Consider the following 15,000-nt stretch of genomic DNA (forward strand, 5'->3'; position numbering starts at 1 on the left):
TTGGCGTTTGTAGTAGAAGTAGTAGTAGTAGTAGTAGTAGTAATGTCAGAAACATAATCTTTAGTTCAACGACTGGACAAAAAATGAATAAAAAAATAAATAAATAAATTACACATGACAACAATTGCAATTAAATAAAAACGAACACTAAAAAGAACTAACTGAAATTCTTATCTGTCACAGTAGTCGAGAATTTAGCCTTGACACAACATTTTTCTCACATTTTTACAGTTCATCATCTAACTTTCCTTCCCCTCCGTGAGTCACCTGCCCGAGGCTCCATAAGGCGCCGCGCGGATGGCACAGCGAATTAAAATGAAATACGTCCTTAAGTCAGCTGGGAAAATTGTTTACATAGAGACACTGAGAAATATACCACCAGAATTTATGTATATGTATATTTCGTCAAGACACACACACACACACACACACACACACACACACACACACACAGACGAGAAAGAGACTCATTTCTACAATATATATTACTCACTACGGGGAACATATGATATACTTCCTCCATTACCTACAATATGAGAGGCACCTTCTCTCTTTTCCCGCCATCCCCTCCCTTCTCTCCCTTTCTCTCTCTCTCTCTCTCTCTCTCTCTCTCTCTCTCTCTCTCTCTCTCTCTCTCTCTCTCTCTCTCTCTCTCTCTTCCCCGTCCCTCGCATCTATTTCCCTGTAGGCCGGTAAGTAGTATAGGCTTATTTTTCTAAATTTATGAGGATGTTAATGATAGGCCGCCTTGCATAAGCTCCTCAAAGTACTAAGACAAAGGAATTCCTGTTAGGGTCTTTTATTTTTATTATTATTACTATTTTTTTTTCCCAGTGGCTTTGGGAGTGTGATACTGTTAGAGAGTTCATTTCTCTGTCTCTGTACCAACTTGTTTGTGTAGAATTTATCATGGTCTCTCTCTCTCTCTCTCTCTCTCTCTCTCTCTCTCTCTCTCTCTCTCTCTCTCTCTCTCTCTCTCTCTCTCTCTCTCTCTATCATACAAAGACGCGGGCACAAAGGGAATTAAAATGTAAAAGGTTGTCAAAGTTAATTTCAAACATATTCGAATAAAATACATATTGCAGCCTTCGCTCTTTCATCTTCCCTTTGCTATACTGTCCCGTCCGTCTCCTTTCACTACCCATCGACTTTATTCAGTCTTCCTTCTTTCATCCCTCCCTCCCTCCTTCGTGTTTCCCGTCCCTTCCTCCTTCATTTTTCTCGTTCGCACGCTTATTTGGTTTTCTTTTGTTCTGTTAGTCTATATCTGCTTGTCCATCATCATGTTCTTTCTTCCTCTTTTTTTGTCAAAGTCTCTCTTTTATTACTTTTTAAACGACAGAGAGCTTTTGTTTTTATTTTTTCCTTCATTTGGTTCGTTCGCTGTCCTTCCCCCTTTAACTCGTATTTAAATGTTTAATGCTGCACTTCTCACTTGTTATTTTGCTCTCTCTGCTTTCCCCCGCCCCTTCTCGCCGTGCTGTCATCTCTCCTTCGTCTTCCGGAATTACTCCCACCTATTGTTTTGGCCTCTCTTTTCTTCATCTCTCTTATCATGACGTAATGTCCCGCCTTCCATCATCATACAGCCAAGTTTCTCGTTCCTACACTCTCCTTTCCTTTATAGTCTCTCATTACATTCTTTCCTCTCATTCCTCTTCATCGTTCTGCACTTCTCCTCTTCCTCCTCTTCCTCCTTTCATCATTTTATTCGCCTACTCTTCCTGTTTACAACTATTCATCCTTCCATCCTCTGTGTCTAGTTCCTCATCTCTCCTCTCTCATTTCTCATTCTCTCCATCTCTCTCTTCTTCCTCTCTCTCCCTCTCTCTTCTCTCCTGCACTCGATACACACACTTTACATGCAAATCACTCCCACCTCCCGACCACTCCGTCCCTCTCCATCCTCCTTGTCTGGCTGGACTCAAGTGCCTCCTGTGTTATAGCAGGGAACCATATCTGCTGTTTAGTCCGCTAGGTACACTGTGCTGATCGATCTGAGGCGGTTTTGCTACATGGGATTCTGGTATAAGTGATTTTGCTATTCACGGATTTTTTTTTTAAAGGTCTAGATTCTTTATGGGTTAAGAATTTTGTGGTTATACGGTGTGTTTTTTGTTACTGTGGTTGTTTGTTATTGGTTGTTGTTGTGTGGTTGTGTTGTGGCAGTTTTTTCGTCTGTGAATGTTGTGACTTGAATGACTAAAGTGTTGTCGCAGGTTTTGTTATGTTGTTCTTCATTTGTTATCATGTGACAGGCTTAAAAATATTTACCTTACGTTATTATCCCATGAAGAAGAAGAAGAAAGAGGAGGAGAAGAACAAGAACAAGAAAAAAACAAGAACAAGAAGAAAAAGCAAAAGAAGATAACAACAGCAGCAACAACAACAACAACAACAACAACAACAATAACAACAACAACAACAACAACAATAAGAGGAAAAAAAGGTACGCAGTGATACATTAAGAAGCTAAATGTTAAAGGAAGACTGTAAATAACAATATGAGCATTATGAAGCACTCGGTAATATATAAGAAATATAGTAAATATACTTAAAGCCTAAATAAGAAAAATAGCGGACGAAAATTAAACAATGTGGCGGAGGAGGAGGAGGAGGAGGAGGAGGAGGAGGAGGAGGAGGAGGAGGAGGAGGAGGAGGAGGAGGAGGAGGAGGAGGAACAAGAACAAAAACCAAGAAAAGAAGAAAAGAAAAAGGAAATGGAGAAAACGAAAGGGACAAAGAAGAGAAAGAAGAGGAAGAGGAGGAGAAGGAGGAAGAGGAACAAGAAGAACAAGAACAAGAAGCACAACAACGAGAAAAGAAGGAAACGAAGAGAAAGAAGAAAACGAAGAGGAAGGAGGAGGAGGAGGAGGAAAATGAGAGGAACAAGGAAGAACGAAGACGAGGAGCAGGTAATCTGAACATTCCCCATCTCATTCTCCTCTTCATTACCTTACCAAATGTAATACTGCCAAAAGCTTCTCTACCTGACGAAATCTCAGGTGAGTGTGGCGTAAGGAAGGGCCAGGTAGACCACAGGTAGCATTAATTAGGTTCAGGTAGATATAAAGTACCTCACAAAAAAAAGAACAGGAAAATCATCACATTGACTCAGCTTTTTATAATCGAAAGTATTGTGATTGTGTGTATGTATTTTCTGTCTATCTGTCTGTCTATCTGTTTGTCTGTCTGTCAGTCTTTTTTCTCTCCCCTCTAAGGACTTTTTTTTTCTCTTTCCTGTGTACACAAACGATATAGATAAGAGTGATAACAGTATATAACAACGTAATCTGCTGATGCCTCAAATCTGCGGTTGCCAGGGTTTGTTAAAAATTGACTTCCTATACCACCTCTCTCTCTCTCTCTCTCTCTCTCTCTCTCTCTCTCTCTCTCTCTCTCTCTCTCTCTCTCTCTCTCTCTCTCTCTCTCTCTCTCTCTCTCTCTCTCTCTCTCTCTCTCTCTCTCTCTCTCTCTCTCTCTCTCTCTCTCTCTCATGTAAGTTTCCCTGGCGCGGCTCACTCCCATCTCCCACCAACACGACGAATGCCAGCAGCTGATCCAGACAAAGACTTCAATTCTGTGTTTGCTGGAGAAAACTTTGCTTCTCTTCCAACCTGAATTACGGTATTCTCTCCATCCCCCACCCCTCTCTCTCTCTCTCTCTCTCTCTCTCTCTCTCTCTCTCTCTCTCTCTCTCTCTCTCTGAAATAGCTGTGTCCTTCTGCACAGGACGAAAATACATGATACATAGGTAAGTTTGCTCTTCTCGACCGCCAAAGGTTTCCCTGGGTACTGTGTGTGTGTGTGTGTGTGTGTGTGTGTGTGTGTGTGTGTGTGTGTGTGTGTGTGTGTGTGTGTGTGTGTGTGTGTGTGTGTGTGTGTGTGTGTGACATAGTTTTCTTTTTTTATATATATATATTTGTATGGCTTTTCATTACCATTCTCTGATATTGCTTGCCCGTTATTTCAATATTTATATCGTTAACTGTTGCAATTCATCAGTTCTTTTCACTTCCACTATTTCCTACATGTTAAAATTTCACTTTCCTTCTCCTCGAGCTTCCCTGAACCCTATTTTTTTCCATCCATTCCACATCTTTCCTTCATTCATCTTCTTTACTGTGTCCTCCGTTCACGCATCATCCCTTATTCCTCCCTTCACCTGCCTTACATTCCTCGTCTCATTTATCATCCCAGTCTTTCACTTTCACCTGACCAGAGCAAAAGTCACACGGTCTACCTGCCACTTCACGTCCGTCTACCTGGCCGTGTACCTGCATACCTGGACGTAATGAAGTTAGCAGGCAGGTGGTAATGGCAAAATGAATGTGTAAGTTTCGATTTGAAGTGCTGAGGCAAGAGGAACGGGGAGAGGAAAGAGGAGACATTGGAGACAGTGAGGGAGAGGCGGCAAGGAGGGAGAGAAAGGAGAGGGAAGGGGAGGCGTGGAGATAAAAGGTGTGTAAAGAGAGGAGTGAGAGTAAGAGAGAGTGAGAGTTCAGGGGTAAATGTTACATACAAGTGTGAAAAGATCGATGGGAATGCAGGAAAGAGGAAATAAAGAGTAAATAATTAAGAGTGACTGAAAACTGAGATAAGAGGTGGAAATTGAGTGGTGTTAATTAATATTCCTGTAAGTAACAACCACACAGCCAAAGTATTCCCTGCATTTCTCCTCCTTCATTTACTTCACTTGCTGTTCCCTTCCTCTTCCTCTTTCCCCTCCTCGTTGTCCTCGTCCTCTCTCTTGTCCTTCCGTTACTCCTCCAAATACTTACTCCTATAACTCTTCCTCCTCCTCCTTCTCCTCCTCCTATTATCATATTTATTCTCCTTCTTTCCATTTTTTTCATCTTTCTTTACGTATTTTGCGTTTTGGATAGCAATTCTAGAACGAGAGAGAGAGAGAGAGAGAGAGAGAGAGAGAGAGAGAGAGAGAGAGAGAGAGAGAGAGAGAGAGGGAGCAGGGTAGGAGATATCTCTTGGGGTTACGGAAAGTCAGCCTCAACTGGCAGGGAAAATTGCCGCCGTGCTATTAATTTTTCCCCACCGTCTCGCCCGTCACTGTAACGAGAAGGGAAACACCGGCTGATGGCGGGGAAAGAGTGACGTCACGCTGGGAATAGTTAAGGGGGACGGGGGCGTGCAGGGGAGAGGGGTGGAGTGAATAGGGAGGAGATGGGAGGCGTTTTAAGGGGAAATTTTCAGTGAGTGCTGTTTATTTAGTTTTTTTTTTCCTTTTTGGGGGAAAGAGTGGGAGCGGTTTTTCTATTATTTTTTTTTAAGTTGGCGACTTTGGTTTATATATGTTTTTTTTTTATCTTTGGTTTATTTATGCTTTCTTTTATCTTTCCTTTATTTTTGCATTTTATTTATTTTCCTTTTTTTATTTTATTTTTGTTTGTTCTTTTACTAGTCTTCTCCTTTTTTTTTCCTTCTCTTCTTTTCTATGCGAGTGAAATTTTTGGTTTAATTAAGTTCTTTTCCTTTTTTATCTCTTTTTTATTCCTTTATAGTTTCTCTCTCTCTCTCTCTCTCTCTCTCTCTCTCTCTCTCTCTCTCTCTCTCTCTCTCTCTCTCTCTCTAATATAAATAAAACATCTATAGGCATTTCTTTTACGTAATTTGCATTTTTTCGTTATCCTTTTTGTTGAATTCATGGCAGCCATTCGTGTTTTTCCCTTTAATTTCATCTCTCCACCGTTTATTTTTCCTCTCCTTTTAATTCTTTTCGATTAATTCCAAACCCATTACAATTTTTTTTTTTTCCCCGTTCGTTCTTATAAGTCTTTTTTTTTCTCTCTCTCTCTCATTTTAAGTTCGACCATTAATTTTCGTTCCCCATTCATTCTTCGTACATTGATTTCCAATAGACTCCCATCATGTGTGTCATTAATTTTCTTTTCTTTCCATTAATTTAACTTTTTTTCATTCTCTCCTGCGAATATTTTTTCACGTATTTTCTACTTTTTTTGGCATTTCATTCCTGCTTCTAAAAATGTTAAGTCTTTTCTTTTTACGTTTCATTATTATCTACATTTATTCTTTATTGTTGTTATCATTATTCTCATCGTTTTGTGTCGTATTTCCTCCTTTCATTCTCTTTTTCTGGTTTATTTTACGAACTTGTGATTTTTTTCTCCCCTTCCTCTTCCTCCTCTTGCTTTTTTTATTATCATTAGTTTTTGACATCATTAATTTTCATCACTATTTGCAGTTATTTTCCTCTTTTCATTCCCTTTTCTTGTTTATTTCCTGGATTTATACCATTTCCCTCCACTTCCTCTTCCTGTTCCTCTTCTTCCTCCTCCTCCTCTGCCTGGGCCAATCACTTTCCCATTTACAGTCAGTCTTGCTCCCCCTCCCTCCTCTCCCCATTAGCCTCTGCGTTATCTCCCCATTTGCCATTATCCTCCCCCATCAGCTCCCTCAGCCCTTCTCTCCCTCCCTCTAATGGGGTTATCTCCCCCTCCCCTTCCTTTTATCCCTCAGTTTCCGATATTTTGTAGTTTTTTCCCTTAATTCCTTTTATATCACAACGTCCCCCCTTCTTCGTGTTCTTTTTGTTTTATATTAAGTTTTTCTTTCTTTCCGTAAGTCTGTAAACCTATGAATATATGCATAAATTAGATAAATGGATCAATACACGGAAGGGCGCAAAGAGAGGGAGACACGTTGATAAGCTTGAGAAGTGTGGCGATAAGATGCTTCGTGGATCAGAAAAGAATACGTTGTCTGTAAAAGGAATAGAGAGAACTAGTACTTGTAACTCCCACAGGAAAGAAATAGGAAAGTCCATAAAGAAAAAAAAAAGTAATTGGATTGTCTAAAGAAAGAAAGTTAAGATATAATAGGAATAAATAGATGTGACTTGTGCTTTGGTTATTTATCTATTTATTTATTATTTGATTTGTTCGTTTTATTCAGTTAATTACTACGAAGATGTTTGTTTTATCTATTTTATCAATTTCCTATACATTCTTCCCTTCTTTCTTTTCTTATTTATCATCATTTCTACTTGCTTATTTCACTTTCATCTTTTTTGTTATTATTCATTTATTTGTTTTATTATATTTCATTTCATTCTATTCTTTTTTTCTTTTTTTCTTTTCTTTTTGTCGAATCATAAACTCACTTCCTCACCATTTTCAAAACAAAAGAAACGTTCTCAAATTATACTTGAAACAACACGTGCATTAAAATCTCTGTCTAGTGACTCGCATCTCTTTGTTCTGTACCTTAAGGCTCTTTCTTGTGCTTCCTAAATACTCCTCTTTCTCTTTAAGCCAAGGGAGATTTAAATTAGAAAAGACTTAAAAACACATAAGAGAGGAAAACTTGCGGAGAAACAACTTAAAACACGATCAACAAATATAATGTAACACAAATAAAGGTGTACACTTAATTTTTAGACGAATACAGAAGGAAACGAAGATGGGACGAAGGGAATGAACGCTAAATGAGAACCAAGGCGAAGACTGGAAAAAAAATAGAAAGGTGGAGAGGAATGAATCATGATGAAAGGAGGACTGAGGGATGAAAGAGGAGGAGGAGGAGGAGGAGGAGGAGGAGGAGGAGGAGGAGGAGGAGGAGGAGGAAGAATCGTTACCTCATAAAAATACACCTTTTCTCTCCTTCGACCTTCTACTTTACCTTGATCTCTCTCTCTCTCTCTCTCCTCTCCCTCCATCTCCCTCTTATTTACCCTTTGCACTCCTCATTTCCCTCCTCCCTCTCCCACCAGCCTCTTCAATTTTCCCTCCCTTTTTATCATCCATTTCATTTCCCTTCATCCTTGTCTTATACTTCTCCCTTTTCCTCATCTTTACTTAGTTTCCCTTTCGTTTCCTCTTTTCTCCCCTTCCTTCTGTCGTTCAGTCTTGTATACTTCCGTTTTCATCTTTATCCTTTACTTTCCCTCCTTTCATCTCTCCTATGCCTCACTTTCTATATATTTTATTCCGTTCCCTGTCTGTCTGTCTGTCTGTCTGTCTGATTCTCACCTGCAGAAGTCCACTCAGATCTTCCACACTTTCTTCCACTTCTGTACCTTTCCTCCAAACTTCCCTCCACCCCTGTATCTTCCCTCTATTTTTCTACGTTTCTTCCATACCTCCCTCCACTCCCATACCTTTCCTCTACTCCTGTCCCTCTCTTCTATACCTTCTCTCCCTTCCCCCCTTCTGCACACGTCCCACCCCCCTTCCCTAGTCGTCCACGCCCCTCGTACCTCTCAATCTGTGCTCATTGCTGCGGTCATCACACAATTCTCGGTATCCTGGACAGAAATAACGTAATTTGACTTTTGCGGCGGATCGTCAGACTGCCATTCACGGCGGGACAAAGTCTTCATTACAGCTGCTGACGGAAAATTAAATGATTGCCTGACCTCGAGTGCGCGCCAAGGCTGCGTAATCCATCCCTCTCTCTCTCTCTCTCTCTCTCTCTCTCTCTCTCTCTCTCTCTCTCTCTCTCTCTCTCTCTCTTGGTGAGGTCTGTTTGTCATCTGTGATGGTACGTCCTTGAGTAAATGGATTCTGTATAATGTTTTTTGTGGTGATGGTAGTAGTAGTAGTAGTAGTAGTAGTAGTAGTAGTAGTAGTAGTAGTAGTAGTAGTAGTAGTAGTAGTAGTAGTAGTAGTAGTAGCTAATGATAAAAACAAAAATAATGAGCTACTCGCACAGAATACTCTCTCTCTCTCTCTCTCTCTCTCTCTCTCTCTCTCTCTCTCTCTCTCTCTCTCTCTCTCTCTCTCTCTCTCTCTCTCTCTCTCTCTCTCATCCAGGAATGTCTTGAGTTAACGAATGGGACACAAAGGCTTCACAACAGCGACGCATAAAGTATTGAGAATGACCGAAAGGGTGAAATAATAGAATGACAGAATAATAATAGACTCACTGGGTAATTACCTCCGTTATGAGCAAGAGTGAATAATTAATTTGTCCTTATTAATGAGCTGATCTTCAACAAGGCGCACGACGTCATTACTGAGTTTGTGTTGTTATTTTTTTTTCTTTTTTTTTCTACTATCGAATTGCAGACTGAGATGAATGTTTGTGTTGTAAATAATGTTAAAGATGAATTCACTGTGTCGTGTTTCTCTCGTAGGTCGCGCAGTGTTGCTCTTTTGGTTTTCATTTGGGTTTACGGTTGGGTTTCGCTATTTTGGTTTAGGTTTAAAGGGAGGATCAGTTTTATTGGGTTTTTAGGTTCAATGTTTGGTTGTTTATGCGTTTTTATGGTCCTTATAATTTTGTTTTGAAGTGTTTATAGAAGTTTTAGTTTAATGCGCTGTAAGTTTAGTTTTTGGGTGTATTTTTAGGTATTCGGCGTTTAAATGTTTAATTTTAAGGAATTTATAAGAGTATTTATAAGTTCAGTTTCAAGGTGTTTACAAGTTCAGTGTTTACAAGTTCAGTTTTAATTTAAGGTGTTTACAAGTTCAGTTTTAAGGTGTTTACTAGTTACGTTTTATAGCGTTTACAAGTTCTCTAGGCGTATAGAAGTTTAGTCTGAAGGAGTTTACAAGTTCACTTTTGAGGCGTTTACAACTAAGCGATTATTTATTCACATTATCTACGTCTTATCTCAACCTCTCCGTTCTTATCTCGTACACATTTCTTCCATCAATCCTTCATCTTCGGATAACCGTATACGGCGCGCCTCATCCGGCAGCCGTACACGCCACAACGAATTGCTGTCCGCCCACACACACACACACACACACACACACACACACACACACACACACACACACACACACATACACACACACCAATAGACCGTAGCTAAATCCTGACATGTATGCATCACTTCATTATGTACAATTATTTGTAAGTAATAACCGTTTACTTACTTATCTACCCACCTACATACCTACACACACACACACACACACACACACACACACACACACACACACACACACACACACACACACACACACACACACACACACACACACACACACACACCCACTGGCAAGTACAAACTGTCCACCCACACACACTTCATCTTCCTCCACTGCTGAACCACGTAATCTTGCCTATCCACCCTCACTTCGCTATCCTGCTCCACCTATCCACCACAACCCAAATGCAACACATCAACATCCTACCTCGGCCCTGTCCTCCCCAGTGTCAGCCTCCCCGGGACAGGTGTCGGGGGAGAGAGGCAGAACACACGCCGTTACCTGGACTAATCTCCTCCAGGTGTCAGGTGAGAGAAGTGACATGGTTCTCTACTCCTTCCTTCCTTCCTCCACCGAGAGACGAAGGGAGACGGAGAGAGACGGAGGTAAACAGAGAGAGAGAGAGAGAGAGAGAGAGAGAGAGAGAGAGATCTTCTTCACCATCATGTTCTATGTTCCGTCATGGATGGGGTGCGGGAAGACAGTGTTGGGGGTTCGGGGATGAATGATGCTGCATCCCAAGCTGGAGGTGTAGGTGGGGGGCTGCGGTAAGGAAGTGGTGGGGGTCGCGAGATGAGTATTGTTGCACCCCAGGCTGAACAAATGGAGGTGTAAAGGGGAGGGGGTGCGGGAAGATAGCGTGGGGGTTGGGAGATGAGTGATGCTGCTCCCCAGGCGTGACAGATGGAGGTTTGCGTGTCATTGAGGTGAACCTTCAGCTTAGGGATCGAATGTGAGGCAGCTTTCGCGGTGTTTACAAAGCCTGGTTCTTCTTGATTCTCTCTATTTTTCTCCCTCTTTTTCCCCCTCTTTCTCTCCCTTTCTTCCTCCTGCTCTCTTTCTTCAATCCCTTAGTCTCTTTCCCTCAGTCTCTCTCCCTCAGTCTCTCTCTCTCTCTCTCTCTCTCTCTCTCTCTCTCTCTCTCTCTCTCTCTCTCTCTCTCTCTTGTCTCATTCTAATGACTCATGTACATTCACACAAGCACACACACACACACACACACACACACACACACACACACACACACACACACACACACACACACACACACACACACACTAAAAGCTGCAGGTCTCGGGTTAACTCTGGACACTGAAAGGCAAATCCTGACTTCCAGCGGAACAAATGGAAAGAGAGAGAGAGAGAGAGAGAGAGAGAGAGAGAGAGAGAGAGAGAGAGAGAGAGAGAGAGAGAGAGAGAGAGAGAGAGAGAGAGAGAGAGAGAGAGAGAGAGAGAGAGAGAGAGAGAGAGAGAGAGAGAGAGAGAGAACCAAGATGAATAATAAGCGGATAATTAAAAAAAAAAAACGGTGAAAATAAAGAAGAGGAAAAATATAAAAAAAAACAACGATACCAGAAAATTAAAAAATATATAAAACTAAGCACGCACACACACACACACACACACACACACACACACACACACAAAATATACATATTAAAAAGAAAAGATTTGCTGACGAACAAAAAAGATACATTTCAAGCAAATTCTTAACAAGCAGGTATGAAAAAAAAAATATACATAGATAAATATGAAAAGAAGAAAAAAATATATATATAACACGAGAATATATTTTTGCTTATCTTTCGTCATCTTCTGCTCGGCCAAAGAAAAATATGACGAGAGGGAATCCTGATGACGAAAACATAAGCGTCGTATTTCACAGTAAAAAAAAAGTCAGTGAGAGAAAGAAGAAGGAAAAAAAAAGAGGTTTCTCAAAAGATGCTGAAGTTTAAGAATAATTTTGAATAATTCCATAATTTTCCTCTGCCTTTGGAAATTTACACTGGCGCTTCTCACACCTGGAGGAGGAGGAGGAGAAGGAGGAGGAGGAGGTGCCAGGATAGGGAGATAAGTTTTCCTTTTCTATAGGAGAAGAAGGAATATTGAAACTTAAAAGGTAAACTCACAACCATTCTGTCACCGCCATCTCCTCCCATGCTGCCATTACTTCCATTACTGTCACCACCACCACCACCACCACCACACCACCACAACCACAACCACGACTTACAAAACCATGTAAATACGAAAAAAAAAAACGAAGAAAAAAAGAAAATTTGTATCAAGAAAAATAAGAGATTTCAGTCATACGTTACCTTTTTTTTCTTTTTGCGCAAGATGAAACATACACTCGCAAGAAAAAATGTATCAAAAAAAAAATAAGAGATTCAAGTCATACATTATTATTTTTGTGTATGTGTCTTTTTTTCGTTTTTTTAATAATCGTAAAAAAAAAAGCACAAGATGGAACACACACACACACACACACACACACACACACACACACACACACACACACACACACACACACACACACACACACACACACACACACACACACGCATTACTTTTGTTTTATTTGTCATCCTACATTCCGCAGTCTCCCCGCCGCTGCTGCGAGGTCAGAGTTGTAACACATATATGCGTGTAGACTAAACTGGAACACGGCTATGAATTTCTCTCTCTCTCTCTCTCTCTCTCTCTCTCTCTCTCTCTCTCTCTCTCTCTCTCTCTCTCTCTCTCTCTGGGAATAACATAACGAATAAAATAATAAAAAAGGAGTTGTATCCTTAAGCTACAAAATTATCGTTCTCTCTCTCTCTCTCTCTCTCTCTCTCTCTCTCTCTCTCTCTCTCTCTCTCTCTCTCTCTCTCTCTCTCTCTCTCTCTCTCTGAACAGGACACTCAGCCAAGGTTTGCATCAAAGCAGTGAAGGAAGTGAGGGAAGCGCGCCTCGTATTACATTTCTCTCCTCTCTCTCGTCTTATTGCTCTCTCGTACAAAGCTTCTTTTCTTTCGCAATATTCTACGAGTTATTTAAGAAAGGAATCTGGGAATACAAAAACACCTGCTTGCTGAGAGAGAGAGAGAGAGAGAGAGAGAGAGAGAGAGAGAGAGAGAGAGAGAGAGAGAGAGAGAGAGAGAGAGAGAGAGAGAGAGAGAGTCCTGTTTCACCGTTATACCTAGTTTCAACAATAAAGAAAACGGATTTAACAGACTTTTTGTTCTCAGAAAGTAAAATAAAAATGATGTATTATATTCCAGATTTTGCAGAGTTTTTTTTTTTAATGTCTCAACGCAGAAACGTGTAATTCTTTCTTTTTTTATTGTTATCTTTATTAATTTATCTCCAATCTTCTCTTGTACCTTCTCGTCTTTCCCATGCATTTCACTTCTCAGTTCCTCTTGTTTCACTCCGCCATTTCCTGCTAGTGATTTATCCTGTCTTTTTTCTTTACTTTTCTTTTTTCTTTCGTTGTAATCATTTCCTCCTGCTGATGTTTATGTTCCTACTTCTTCTATTCCTAAGCCTCCGCCTCCTAGTTCTCTTCTTCCTTTTATTTTTCCTATTTATTTCACTCCTTCCTCTCGTCTTTCACCGCCTCCTCTTTTTCCTCCTTCCCGTGCTCCTCCTCATCCTCGTTCTTCTCCAGCTCCTCTCTCTCCTATTTCTACCTTTCCTCTAACTTGTCATTCACTATTTCGTCATCTCTTTCCTTCTCCTCCACCTCCTCTTCCTCCTCCTCCTCTGTGTCCCCTCTATCAAGACAGATGGAAAACTGGTGGCGGATCGTAAAGCTTTAAATGATTCTGGTGCGATGCTTTTTTTCATTACCATCAGAATGCAGTTGGAAGTTACAAACGGGATTTAATGTTCCTCTTAAAGCCTCTGAAAGATCTCCAAATTGAAAGAGAAACATAGAGAGACCAGAAAGATACATATACTCAGATGGGCACAGGTGGGGAGCTTACAAAAGTCGTTACGTATCATTCCACAAGCGAAATAAAGACTGGAGTTGCAAAGCGAGTGTTTCTTTGCTTCAAAAACACTCCATCCCTTGAATTACAAACAAATAATAAGCGCAAATACCGTTTCTTCATTCACTATTCAAGAAAAGGTACAGATGAGGAAAGGACGACGAAACAACGAAGCGGAATTACATTGAAGAATTATGAAAACGAAAATAGAAAAGAGGAAAGAGAAAGTTGTGAGGATATAGAGGGAAAATATAGTACAGTTAAAGGAAAGAAAAGGGAGGGAAAAGGGAGATAAAGAGGAATGTAAGGAGACCATCAAGTGAAGGGGAGGAAAGAGGGAAGAAAGTAAGAGGAGAAAGAGGAGTCTGGGAGAGGGGAGAGAAAGGGAGAAATGAGAAAGGGAAAGAGTAGAGAAACGGAGAGGAGAGGAGGAGGAGGAAAGCAAAGGATTAGCGGGATGGTGGAGGCTGCGTGGCAATGTGGGTCGAGAGAGAGAGAGAGAGAGAGAGAGAGAGAGAGAGAGAGAGAGAGAGAGAGAGAGAGAGAGAGAGAGAGAGAGAGAGAGAGAGAGAGAGAGAGAGAGAGAGAGAGAGAGCGCTAGACCATAACATTTAAGTAAAAAAACAAAAAAAAAGAAACTTACGTGCTAATGGACAAAAATAAAAAAAAAAAAACTAAAATGAAAAGTTAAAAAGAGCGAAAAAGGAGTTTTGACACCCTAAATAAACACACACACACACACACACACACACACACACACACACACGTCACCATAACCTTCACGAGAGACAAGTTTTTTTTTTTTCACGCACCAAATTTCTTTCCTCTCTATTTTGCATGATATCCTTCCCAACACGTCCATACAAATCCCTTCCGCCCTTCCCTCCCGCTCCCGCACCCCTTCCTACATTCCTCCTTCCTTCTGCACCCCTTCCTAAACTCCTTTCCCCTCCACACCCCTTCCTTAACTTCTCCTCCTACGCACCCCTTTCTACACCCCTTCTTCCCCTCTGCATCCCTTCCTCGACTCCTCCTACACCTCTTCACCCCAACAGTAAAGTCTTCCTTCCCTCTCCCCTACAATGAACTCCTCCCTTCTTCCCTCACCCCCATAGTAAACTCCTCCCTTCTTCTTTCACCCCTAACAATGAACACCTCCCTTCTTCCTTCACCCCCTCAGTAAATCCTCTCTATTCCTTCACTCACCCGCACAGTAAACTCTCCATTCCTTCAGTCACCCCTACAGTAAACCATTCCCAGCCTTCCCTCACGGTAAAGCCTCCCCCCATCTTCCCTTCACCCCAACAGTAACCACCCCACACCAT

The 15,000-nt window shown here is 41.1% G+C and overlaps 1 long non-coding RNA gene across 5 annotated transcripts in view; it reads right to left on the bottom strand.

Annotated features, from left to right (window-relative positions):
• LOC135091001 (uncharacterized) overlaps positions 1-15,000 on the bottom strand; it is a 227,504-nt gene that overhangs the window by 85,695 nt on the left and 126,809 nt on the right. The gene's annotated exons all lie outside the window — the stretch shown is intronic.

The sequence above is a fragment of the Scylla paramamosain genome, chromosome 36, assembly GCF_035594125.1.
Source record: "Scylla paramamosain isolate STU-SP2022 chromosome 36, ASM3559412v1, whole genome shotgun sequence".
NCBI classification, from domain to species: domain Eukaryota; kingdom Metazoa; phylum Arthropoda; class Malacostraca; order Decapoda; family Portunidae; genus Scylla; species Scylla paramamosain.